At 46.4% G+C, this 13,492-nt stretch overlaps 1 protein-coding gene across 1 annotated transcript in view; it reads right to left on the bottom strand.

Annotated features, from left to right (window-relative positions):
- Positions 1–13,492, bottom strand: part of LOC138676256 (collagen alpha-1(VII) chain-like) — an 831,262-nt gene that overhangs the window by 132,968 nt on the left and 684,802 nt on the right. The window lies entirely within an intron of this gene.

The raw sequence follows: 13,492 nt of genomic DNA, 5'->3' as shown, positions 1-13,492 counted from the left end.
ACACCCCATTTGTCAAAAATGATGCAAAAACATGCTCCTTTTACTCTGCGATTTTCCTGCCAAGAGATGCAAAGATGGTGTAGAAATTTCTGCAGCAAATGCTTAAAGGGGTTGTCCACTATTAGGACAACTGATTCTTGAACTAAATGTTTGGCCCCGATAAAATGAAAAAGCCTATACTCACCTCCTGTGCCGGCGCCTTTCCCGTGGTGTTGACACTCACTCCCCCTGGGGTTTTAGTGCACTGTTGTAACATGTGACCCAGACACCAAATCAGTGCTGATGTCACTGAAGAGGAAGTCTTAGCTGCAGCTGATCCCTGACTACCTCTTCATGTTCAATATGTATGTAGGCGGTGACAGTCACGCCAGTGCTGATTGGGCGCCAGGGTCACGTGTCACAATAGTGCACAAAAGCCTCGGGGAGAGCGAGTGCCAACACTGCGGGGGCTGTGCCAGCACGGGAGATGAATATAGGTTTTTTATTTTATCGGGGTCAAACATTTAGTTCAATAAAAGTGGACAACCCCTTTGTTAGGGCTGGCAGAATGCACCGAATAAATATAGAGATGGTAATAAGGTGCGTTCACACCGTGCAGAGATGGTATCTGATGCTAGGTAATGGCGGCACTATATGGCAGTACTATGCCAGAATAAACACGGGCTCTGTCAACCTGTATGAACTGATGCAAGCTCTGCTGCTTCACAGAGTCGCCGGGAAACAAAGGAAACACAGCACCCTGTTAGCAGTCACAGGGTGCAGCAGATGGACGCTAGTGGGATCCCTGAAATTCACCCCTCTCGCTCTGACCCTCGGTGGCTTTTGAGCCCGCGCCTGAGGACGCCCTGAGTCAGATGCTGAGATCAAGCGAGAGTTACCACCCTACACTGATCGGTTGTCAGGACTAATAAAAGATTACCGCACAGAGTGTGTACAGCGCCACTCTGGCGGACGCCACTGGCTTGATGCAATAAGGATTGTGCTCTAGAGTTTAGGATAGCACTGTCAGGTGCTAGATAGCTCCAACATTCGTGGGCATTCAACATCACTAGGAATGGGAATTATTAAGGAGCATTCACCAGAAAAGGCATTTATCCACACACATGATAACAGGTTTATACTAGGGCATGGCCGTGCGGCCATGCGAACCTTTTAAAGCTAGAGCACTCCAGGACCTTCCTTGTGGTCCAATAGGAGCTGCCACAGGACCTGAGCATGTGACCCCCGACCTTTAATGAGAGGTCTTCCCTTGGGCATGCTCAGAAGAAGAAAAGCAGGACTTAGTCCCAGGAGCGCCTGATGGCCACTGATTAGTGCTGGTTATAATGGCTGAACCTGGAAGGGTAGCAGTAACCAAATGCACAGTATCTGCCTGAGCCAGGTGCTGGGACTGATGTCTCTGCTGAGCAGGCTCCACTGCGGATGTAGGAGAATGAGAGACTGCAGCGGAGGTGGTCTGAGATTCCCCCTGTGCAGCGGCACACCTAACACCCTTTAATGTGTGCACATAACCTTAACCCCTTAAAGACAGAGCAAATTTTGAGTTTAAACCCATTTGTGAAAATATCAGAATTTTGGCCAAATTTTTGAAAAATTAGCAATGTTCAATCTTTAGATTTTTATATCCTTAAGCAAGTTAGTCTTGCTGTACAAAATAATTAATAATAACATTTCCCATATGTCTACCTTACATCTGCATCATATTTGAAACATAATTCTTTTTTTGCTAGGAAGCTAGAAAAGTTAAATGTTTATCAGCAATTTCTAATTTTTTCAAGAAATTTACAAAACCTGTTTCTTTAGGGACCAATTCAGATTTAAATGGAGTTTGAGGCACCTACAGTTGAAACCAGAAGTTTACATACACTATATAAAAGACACATATGCATGTTTTTCTCAATATCTGACATGAAATTAAAATAAACCTTTCCTGTTTTAGGTCAATTATGATTACCATAAGTATTAATGTTTGCCAAATGCCAGAATAATGAGAGAGGGAGAATGTTTTAAGGCTTTTTTATTATTATTGCTGCAAGGTCAGAAGTTTACATACACTAAGATTACTATGCCGTTAAACAATTCTGGACTGCCCATATGATGTCATGTGTTTGGAAGCTTCTGATAGTTTTTTTGGCAACATCTCATTTAATTAGAGACACACCTGTGATTGTATATTAATGCACACCTGAAACACACTGTTTCTTTGTGTTGTATCATGGGAAAGTCTCAAGAAATTAGCCAAGATATGAGGAAGATAATTGTGGACTTCCACAATTCTGGCTCATCCTTGGCTACAATTTCAAGATACCTAAAGGTGCCTCCTTCATCTGTACAAACAATTACCGTATTTTTTGCTTTATATGATGCACCTGATTATAAGACGCAACCCCAAATTTGGTGAAGAAAAAGAGAAAAAAAATAATTTTTTATGTAAAACGGGGGTCTGTCTTATAATGCCAGTGTCCATCTTACAAATCATATGTCCCTCATCCTGGTATCTATATAACCCCCATCCTTGTACTAGCACATGCCCCCCTGTGCTGCTGTCAGGCACATGCCACCCTGGTCACTATATGCCCCCCTGTGCTGGCAGACACATGCCCCCCTGGGTCACTATATGCCCCCTTGTGCTGGCAGACAAATGACCCCCTGGGTCACTATATGCCCCCTGTGCTGGCAGACACATGCCCCCCTGGGTAACTATATGCCCCCCTGTGCTGGCAAGCACATGCCCCCCGGTCGCAATATGCCCGCCTGTGCTGGCAGGGACATGCCCCTCTGTGCTGCTGGCAGGCACATGCCCCCCTGTGCTGCTGACAGGTACAACTCCCCGGTCACTATATGCCCCCCAGTGCTGCTGGCAGGTACAGGCCCCCTGGTCACTATATGCCCCATGTGCTGCTGGCAGACACATGCCCCCCTGTGCTGCTGGCAGACACATGCCCCCCCTGTGCGGCTGGCAGACACATGCCCCCCCTGTGCTGCTGGCAGATGCATGCTTCCCCCCTACTGCTGGCAGACACATACCTCCCTGTGCTGTTGGCAGACACATGCTCCCCTTCCTGTGAGTTAAGTGTTTGTTATTATTTTATCATGTGCCTGCCAGCAGCACGAAGGAAGCATGTGTCTGCCATCAGCACGGGGAGGGGGCATATAAGAGTGACCGGGGGCCATATTCATGATGGGAGGGGGGAGATGCAGGCACATGTAATATTCGCTGCTCCACTGTGAATCAACTTGGCAAAGGTTCAGCACCGAGGTGATGGACAGCAGGTGCAGTGAATATTACATGAGGCTAATGAGCAGGAGCACAGGACCTCCTGCTGTCTTTGCAGCTGGCAGCCAGCCCACCACAGCCCCCTGACACCACTCCAGAGCCGCCCCTCTCCTCTACAGCACAGCACAGCACACAGATTCGGATTATAAGACGCACCCCCCACTTTCCCCAAAAATTTGGGGGAACAAAGGTGCGTCTTATAATTTGAAAAATACTGTATACTCAAACAAGATGGAAATGTCCAGACATCATACCACTCAGCAAGGAGACAGGTTCTGTGTCCCAGAGATGAACGTGCTTTGGTCTGATATGTGCATATCAACCCAAAGACAAAAGCAAAACACCTTGTGAAGATGATGGCGGAAGCTGGTAAGATTGTGTCAATAACTACAGTGAAATGAGTACTGTATCAACATGGGCGGAAAGGCCACTCTACCAGGAAGAAGCCATTTCTCCAAATGAAGCATAAAAAGCCAGATTAATGTTTGTAAATGCACACAGAAACACAGATCTTAATGTTTGGAGACATGTCCTGTGGTCTGAAACTAACCTTGAACTTTTTAAGCATAATGACCATCGTTATATTATATTTTTTCACTTTATTAATGGTTTAGTTAAGTTCTCGCGGTGGGTGGGTTTTCATCTTCATAGTGACGCCTAGTGGGAGTTCCCTTCTGACGATGCCAGTTAAAGGGTGTTCTCCCACTTCCACTTGATACCAGGACCCGTAGAAGCGCAGTTGCGCGAAACAGCCATCGTCCTTCTGTTCCACGTTCTCCCTTCAGTTACCTGCACATGTTCTGATTAAAGGATCGTCAATTTTAGGACCGGTGAGTGCACTTCTATTTTTTCTTCGTTTGGATTATCATAGACTTCCTGATTGTGCACCCGAGTGTCCTTTTTTAGGCTTATATGGCATAGCAGCAATAAAATACACATTTTGTGGCCCCTGTAGCCTACGCCAGAAGGATCGTGACAGCCAACGGGCTCCCTTGCAGCCCATCATCACCAAACGGCCGCTCGAGTTGGTCGCGCTGGATCATGTAAAGCTAACACCTAGCCGGTCAGGTTATATCTACGCTCTCACCATTGTGGACCACTATTCCAGATTCCTGGTAGTCGTACGAGTCAAAGATCTAATGGCTAGGACGGCTGCCAAAACCTTCCAGCAGTACTTCTGTAGACCCCATGGGTATCCGGAGAAGGTGTTGACCGATCAGGGGCCAGCATTTGAAGTGGAGGTGTTCCAGGAGTTTTGCAATTTGTACAGGTGTAAGAAGATCAGAACCATGCCGTACCATCCACAGACCAACGGGAAGACCTTACCTGTAGAGGAGTGGAACTTGTGGCCCACAAAGTTACCAGAATTGGTAGATATGTACAACCACATCCCGGTGAATTCCACCAACTGCACCCCAGCGTACCTGATGCGAGGAAGGTCTAGCAAGTTACCCATCGATCTGGACATGGGGGTCCTGACCCCCGAAGATATATCGCCAGATGCGGATTGGGATACCAAGAGGCAGCAAAGGTACCGCAAAGTACAGGATTGTGTAGAAAGGAATCTCGCTCAAGCCAGACAAAAGCAAGAAAGGGACGTGGGTTGCCCGTGACGTGGGTTGCCAGCTTATGTATTGTGGCCATAATATTAACTAATACCTTACATATTTTGATATGTTCTTGTGCACTTTTTTTACTTTCACTTTTTGAGGTGCAGTTGGGCTCTGATGGCTTTGTAAGTTGAGGCCTCTGTTCACACGGGACGCATTACAGTTAGCGCTGGTCAGCCCGCCACATGGCGTTACTAATAGGCTAGGATCCAGTTGCTGTGCATACTCTGTGTGAACACTGCTGCAGATTATTTATTTGCACTGGTGTGCAAAGCAGCCATTCCCTGATTGTAGGCTGGCTGTCTTATTTGGTATTATCACACCTGTGTAGTCGCCATCTTTACTTGGGCCCACTGCACCATGAGAGTGCATTTGATTTGAGGCCTAGACAGGTAAGCACCTTTGCCTGTTTTTCTGTGGTGTTTTTAAAGTACAGGAATGTGTAGAAAGGAATCTCGCTCAAGCCAGACAAAAGCAAGAAAGGGACTACAACCAGTACGCACCCGCGGCTCCATTGTCACCTGGTGAGCAGGTACTCAAACGAAAGAGGAGACTACACAAGCTTGATGATCAATGGGAAGCGGAACCGTATACCATTCAGCCCTCCAATTTCGACAATACGAAGGTCTGTCTCATCAGTAAAGACGGAGGGGAGACCTCAACGGCCATATCCAGAGACCACCTGAAAATATGCCCTGATAAGCTGAAAGATGGGGAAACAGATCCCAGGACGTCTCCACCCGTGGAAGAGGATACACACTGTTCTTGGCGATTTTCCCCAGTCCTGGACTCAAATAAATCAGGCCATTGTGGTACCTGTCTTAACGTTTCATCAACTGAGACCACCAGAACTAAATGTGGTGCCAGGGCATCTGGACCTGCAAGCGCAGCCGACCCCACCAGAAGATGGGTTGCCAACCGTCGAACCAGCGGGCCCTTCCTCTGCCATCGGTAAATCTGCCATGCCCACCACTAGTAGTGGCAGCACTGAGAACTCCAGCATGCCAGTGCTGCCCAGACTCACTAGAAGTGTAGCTAGAAGATAGTGCACTACACCAACAATAGCAAGCGTAGCGGACCCGGTTAGGCCAATAGCCACCCTTGCGCTGCGAAGGTCTACACGTAGCACCCAGAATCAGACTCCACTTTGCTAGAAAACGTGGAGATATTAACGATAGTTGCTATTTGGTTGAAAATGCTTGTGTAAATATCTGTGTTATAGGTTTAAAAATGGACAATGGTGTGATGGACAGTGAATCACTCCAAAACTTTCACAGGGACCCCATTGTTTACCCGGGGTCCCTGCTGTTCTATGGTTGCACCTACTGAACTGGGAGTCATGGACTGTGCATGACCAATCTTTTGCAACATTCAAGCATCCTTACCTTCCATAACGGAAAGCACTGTTATATTTACTTGTTCATAGTATGTAAAATTTAGTGTGCTTTCTATTAACATGTATTGTTATTCTTCTTTTCCCAGTCCGGGAGTACTGGATTTAACCGGGGGGAGTGCAGTGCCCCAGAGTCCTGGTCGTTGCAGTAATGTCGCTCTGCCACTAAGGGGAGCGATGTTATGTCTGATTGCACTAAAGGAGTTCACCTGACCAGGTATCACAAGCACACACTACACTTCACACTCCGGCCACCAGGGGGAGCAAAAGGCACTAGGCCACTCCTCACACTGGTAAAACTGGGGGTTGGATAGGAAGTTAGGTCAGAACGCAGCCTGGGAGAGCTCCAGGGAGGACCTGTCAGAAGTGGGAACCTGGCAGGTACCTAGCAGAAAGGACGGGACTGCGCCTGCACTACCTTGCGGCGGTATCTCAAGGAAGGACACGAAGAGAAGGATATTGTGGAGAAGTGAGAAGTGGGATCATAGTACGAAGGAGATAGAACCAGAAGGAGTCGTGCCCCGAGATTGGCAACATCCTTCTGAGGCATGTAGCCGGTGGCCGGAGCACCGAGGAAGTAACAGACTCCACGCATTACTTCAAAGAGTGACAGGACAGTTGATTACAGGTTGGCTGTCTGACTTATATCACTTAGACGGACATAGGAGGCAATCGTGGGAGAGGGGCGTCGCTAGGGTCCCAGAATAACTCCAGGCCTACCTGTCATAAAGGTGCGTCCTAGCCATATAATCTGGGGGATGGAGAGAGAGAAGGAACAGATATGACAGTTGTGAGGATTATCCCGTGGTGCTCAGCAGGGAAGGACTACAACACACAGGCGCTAGAAGGTAGACACTGATTCTCACCTGCAAAGGGAACTCTGGATGTGCCCTCGGACCGGCCGGTCTCAGCCAGCCCCGTTAGCAGTGCTCTGGACTGCGGACCCCAAAGCCTTCGTTATTCCTCGCACCTTGCACCACGCACCATCACCTTTCATTGGATGCCCCTTAGCAGGATCACGGACCGGGTCTAGCCACCGTGACAACCCCGGATCGAGTATCCCGCGGCCCTGTGTCTGGGGGCACTCCATATATACATATATATATAGATATATATATATATATATAAAAATATATATATATATATATATATATATATATATATATATATATACTAGATGGTGGCCCGATTCTAATGCACCGGGTATTCCAGAATATGTATGTAGTTTATTTATGAAGATTTAAGAATAATGCAATGAATACATAGGATTTTCTGGGTAAAATATATGCATTATCAGTGAAGCGGTATTTAAATCCCACACCAATATCGCTGATTGGTCGTGGCCAGCTGGGCGCGACTAAGCAGCGAAGCATGGTTCAAATTCGCAGCCGGACTGTGCCTGTCGCTGATTGGTCGTGGCCAGCCAGGCGTGATCAATCAGTGAAGCAGTGTTTAAATCCTGCGCCAATATCGCTGATTGGTCGCGTCCGAGTGGGCACGACCAATCAGCGCAGCGGGGTTTAAATCCCGAGCCAATATCGCTGATTTGTCGTGGCCGGCTGGGCGCGACCAATCAGCGAAGCATGGTTTGAATCTCGTTCCAATTCGCGGCCAGACTATGCCTGTCGCTGATTGGTCGCGGGCAGCTGGCGAGACCAATCAGTGACACGGGATTTCCGTTACAGACAAACAGACAAAATTAGACGATTATATAGTAGATACCCGATGCGTTAGAATCGGGCCACCATCTAGTATTCATATAAACATTGGTGCTTACATTTATGTTTTAACCCATTGGACACACTGCCATTGTTTTTCTCCTGTCTTTATTTAAAGAGTCAAAACTTTATTAGTCATCTATCGCTGTATGACCGCTTGTTTTCTACAGGATGACTTATAGTTTTCAAAGACACCATTTATTTTACCATATGATAAACTTAAAAACAGGGAACATTTTTATTCTCTCCCTTACACACTGACCTCCATGTTGTTCTCTCCCTTACAGACTGTCCTTCATGTTATTCTCTCCCTCACACACTGTCCTCCATGTTATTCTCTCCGCCACAGACTGTCCTCCATGTTATTGTCTCCCTCACAGACTGTCCTCCATGTTATTCTCTCCTTCCAAGAGTGTCTTCCATGTTATTCTCTCCCTCCCAGACTGTCCTCCATGTTATTCTTTCCCTCACAGACTGTCGTCCATGTTATTCTCTCCCTCATAGACTGTCCCCCATGCTATTCTGTCCGTCACAGACTGTCCTCCATGTTATTCTCTCCCTCACAGACTGTTCTCCTTGTTATTCTCTCCCTCACACACTGTCCTCCATGTTATTCTCTCCCTCACAGACTGCCCTCCATGTTATTCTCTCCCTCACAGACTGTCCTCCATGCTATTCTCTCCCTCACAGACTGTCCTCCATGTTATTCTCTCCCTCACAGACTGTTCTCCATGTTATTCTCTCCCTCACAGACTGTCCTCCATGTTATTCTCTCCCTCACAGACTGTCCTTCATGTTATTCTCGTTCTAATATACCGTATATACTCGAGTATAAGCCGAGATTTTCAGCCCAAATTTTTGGGCTGAAAGTGCCCCTCTCGGCTTATACTCGAGTCAATGTGGGTGGCAGGGTCGGCGGGTGAGGGGGTGAGGGCGCTGAGGTATACTTACCTAGTCCCAGCGATCCTCGCGCTGTCCCTGCCGTCCCACGGGCTTCTGTGCTGCAGCTTCTTCCCCTCTTCAGCGGTCACGTGGGACCGCTCATTAGAGATATGAATAAGCGGCTCCACCTCCCATAGGGGCGGAGCCGCCTATTCATTCCTCTAATCAGCGGTGCCGGTGACTGCTGACAGGAAGAGCTGCGGCACCGAAGACCAGGCAGAGGGACAGCGCGAGGATCGCCAGGACTAGGTAAGTATAGCATATTCACCTGTCCTCGTTCCAGCCGCCGGGCGCCGCTCCATCTTCCCGGCGCCTCCATCTTCCCGGCGTCTGCGCTCTGACTGTTCAGGCAGAGGGCGCGATGACGCATACAGTGTGCGCGGCGCCCTCTGCCTGATCAGTCAGAGCAGAGACGCCGGGAAGATGGAGGCGCCGGAACGAGACGCCGGGAGCTGCAATCAAGGGAGGTGAGTATGTGTTTTTTTTTTATTGCAGCAGCGGCGGCAGAGATTTCTATGGGGCACAATGAACGGTGCAGAGCACCGTATATGGCACAGCAATGGGGCACAATGAACAGTGCAAAGCACCGTATATGGCACAGCAATGGGGCACAATGAACGGTGCAGAGCACCGTATATGGCACAGCAATGGGGCACAATGAACGGTGCAGAGCACCGTATATGGCACAGCAATGGGGCACAATGAACGGTGCAGAGCACCGTATATGGGCACAGATATGGGGCACAATGAACGGTGCAGAGCACCGTATATGGCACAGCAATGGGGCACAATGAACGGTGCAGAGCACTGTATATGGCACAGCAATGGGGCACAATGAACGGTGCAGAGCACCGTATATGGCACAGCAATGGGGCACAATGAACGGTGCAGAGCACCGTATATGGCACAGCTATGGGGCACAATGAACGGTGCAGAGCACTATATGGGGCACAGCTATGGGGCACAATGAACGGTGCAGGGCACTATAGGGCACAGCTATGGGGAATTAATGATCTATTTTTATTTTTGAAATTCACCGGTAAATGCTGCATTTCCACCCTAGGCTTATACTCGAGTCAATAAGTTTTCCCAGTTTTTTGTGGCAAAATTAGGGGGGTCGGCTTATACTCGGGTCGGCTTATACTCGAGTATATACGGTATGTATGTAGTTTATTAATGAACGCTCATTGGTCGAGGCCGGCCGGGCGTGACCAATCAGCGACGCAGGATTTTGGTTACAGACAAACAGACACTTAGACAATTATATATATAGATGGTAGATATATAGATAGATAGAAAGATAGATAAATAGATAGATAGGTAGGTAGAAAAGTCAGCAATTCCTTTTCGCATACAGTAAAATCACACTGACAGGTTACAATAGAATAGATAGAAAAGAAATATACACATAGTATAGGTGTGTACTTACATATATATATATATATATCTCTTTAGATTTCATAGAGAGTTAGCAAAAAAGCCGGTAATTCAATTGTCGGCTTCTGCATAATCATTGCAGAACCCGACATGATATGACACATGGTTTACACACAGCAAACCATTACATATCCATTAGATTTTCATATGTCCCTCACTAATAATGTTAGTAGTGTGTGTGTGTGTGTGTGTGTGTGTGTGTAAAATGTTGGAGCTGTATGGGTTAAATTAAAGGATTAATTCACGAAAAAACTGGCGTGGGCTCCAGCGCAATTTTCTCCACCAAAGAGGGAAAGCCAGTGACTGAGGGCAGATATTAATAGCCAAGAGAGAGACTATGGTTATTGCCCCCCCCCCCCCCGGCTAAAAACATTTGCCCCCAGCCACCCCAGAAAAGGCTAATGCGACCGCTCCCAGCTGTAAATGACTGGGGAATGAATGAAATGCAGGGAGCGGAGCTTCGGTGACAAGCAGTGCCATCACCGAAGTTGCGCCCCCTGGCGGCATGAACTCATATGAACTCTGCAGCGTGGGAAAATATTCAGAAACTTTCCCACGCTACAGTTCATATGAGTTCATGCCGCCAAGGGGCGCAGCTTCAGTGATGGCACCGCTAGTCACCAAAGCTTCGCTCCCTGCATTTCATTCATTCCCCAGTCGTTTACAGCCAGGAGCGGTCGCATTACCACTGTTCCGGGTTGTAAATGTATTTAACCCCTTCAGATGGATTTACAGCGTGGAACTTGACTGTACGGCGGACAGGTATGGGATATTGTTGCTTTTTTATTTTGGATTTTTTTTACAAGCGAACGAGGGCTTCGCTTGGATTGAGTGTACAATAAAGATATTAAAAACCTGTGTGTTTGATTATTTAATTAAAATACTTTACTCTTAATGTGTGTGTATTTGTAACCCTTTCAGACTATTGGATTAATAATGGATAGGTGTCTTATTGACACCTCTCCATTATTAACCAGGCTTAATGTCACCTTACAATAGCAAGGTGACATTAACCCCTTATTACCCCATATGCCAATGCTACAGGGCAGTGGGAAGAGAGAGGCTAAGTGCCGGAATGGGCACATCTTACAGATGCGCCTTTTCTGGGGTGGCTGGGGGCAGATGTTCTTAGCCGGGGGGGGGGGGGGTCAATAACCATGGTCCCTCTCTGGGCTATTAATATTTGCCCTCAGGCACTGGCTTTCCCTCTCTGGCAGAGAAAATTCCACGGGAGCCTATGCCAGTTTTTTCCGTTAACTAATCCTTTAATTTAATCCCTAGAGCTCCAAAATTTACACACACACTACTAACATTATTAGTGAGGGACATATAAAAATCTAATGGATATGCAATGGATATGTGTGTAAACCATGTGTCATACCATGTCGGGTTCTGCAAAGATTTTACAGAACCCGACAATTGAGTTATCGGCTATTCTGCTATCAAACTCTCTATGGAATCTAAAGATATATATATATATATATATATATGTTTCTCACTGACATATATATATATATATATATATATATATATATATATATATATATATACATACTGTATATGCCTATTCTAGGTGTATATATATCTATTCTATTATAACATGTCAGTGTGATTTTACTGTACACCGCACTGAATTGCCGGCTTTTCAAAGAACCCCGTTGCATAAAAATCGGATAGCAATCACATGGTGCGAGTCCTGTATGATTTTTTTCTTGCATCCATTGACTTACATTGGCGAGTCTCGTCTGAGAGCCGCAGCAATATGCAGCATGCTGCGTTTTTTTTCTCAGTCCGATATCAGCTGAGAAAAAAATTGCAGATGAGATGTAGCTCATTGAATAACATTGGTCCGAGTGCAATCCGATTTTTTATCGGATTGCACTGGTCTGTTTCTCGCACAAATGAGTATGAGCTCCTAGGAGCCGACACAGATAGAAGAGGGCCCCTGTGCAAGAACAATATATGGGCCCTTTACAGTCCAATACACCACAATGCACAGTTCCACCTGTTTTCCTGTTTTGCAGATGTAGGTAGCCTCTTACCTCTTGGGTCTCTGTGTGGCACAGGGAGCACTAATGATATATGCACCCTGCTCAGCATGTTCATAAGATTATTAAAAATATGCTAGAATGTACTTTTATGTAAATTGTTGAATAATTTACTTACCTTAATGTACTTTATTTTTATATGTGAATCTCTCCTCTATTTTTGACAATTCCAGACTGTTTATAAGGCCGGGGTCACACTAGACCGTAATACGGACGAGTGCAATGTGATAAAAAATCGCATAGCACTCGTCCCAATGTTAATCTATGGGGCAGCTCCCATCATCCGATATTTTCTCGGCCGTATTCAGGATCCGAGTGAAATCGCAGCATGCTGCGATTGTCAGCGTTTCTCGGCCGAGAATCGTCAATGAAAGTCTATGGGGGCGAGAAAAAATAGCACAGCACACGGACCATCAGTGTGACTTGCGAGAAATTCTCAGGCATTGGGCAGGTGACAGGAAAGGCTCAGCCATTATTTGCTCATTTTGCAAGTGTGTGAGAAAATCTCACCATACGGATGCCATACGGATGTCACACGGATGTCACACGGATCATTTGATGCGAGAAAATCGCATCCTCGCACTGCACACGGATCACTGTTTTGGTAACATTTGTGCGATTCTCGTCCGTCAAAAACGGACCGTTTTTTTATACGTTGTGTGTGTCCCCGGCCTAAATATTAGTATCTAGTTGTTTGTAATGTTAATATTTATCATCTGTAACATCTTTTTCATGCCAGTCTGCTATTTTTGCAGCTTGTCTGATTTTAATACTGATGTGTCTAATTAAGCAGCAGGAAGTTTACTACATAACCCGATTAGAGGCTTAGAGCATATGTGCTATGACTAAGGAGTTTGCAAAATGCGCAAACAGTACATTTTCTACCTTGATATGCTGTTAAAACTATTATGGACAAGTATGGGAATAGCTAATTCATTTAATAGATGTAACCTATTCATTACCAGACATAACCATCAATATTTCACCATATAAGGCTATGTTCACACATTGCGGTTTTGCTGCATTTCTTTCTGCAGGCAAAACCTTCTCTCTTGGCAGTAAAGGAG

The sequence above is a fragment of the Ranitomeya imitator genome, chromosome 4, assembly GCF_032444005.1.
Source record: "Ranitomeya imitator isolate aRanImi1 chromosome 4, aRanImi1.pri, whole genome shotgun sequence".
In the NCBI taxonomy this organism is placed as follows: Eukaryota; Metazoa; Chordata; class Amphibia; order Anura; family Dendrobatidae; genus Ranitomeya; species Ranitomeya imitator.
This window is presented reverse-complemented; position numbering and strand designations above follow the sequence as displayed.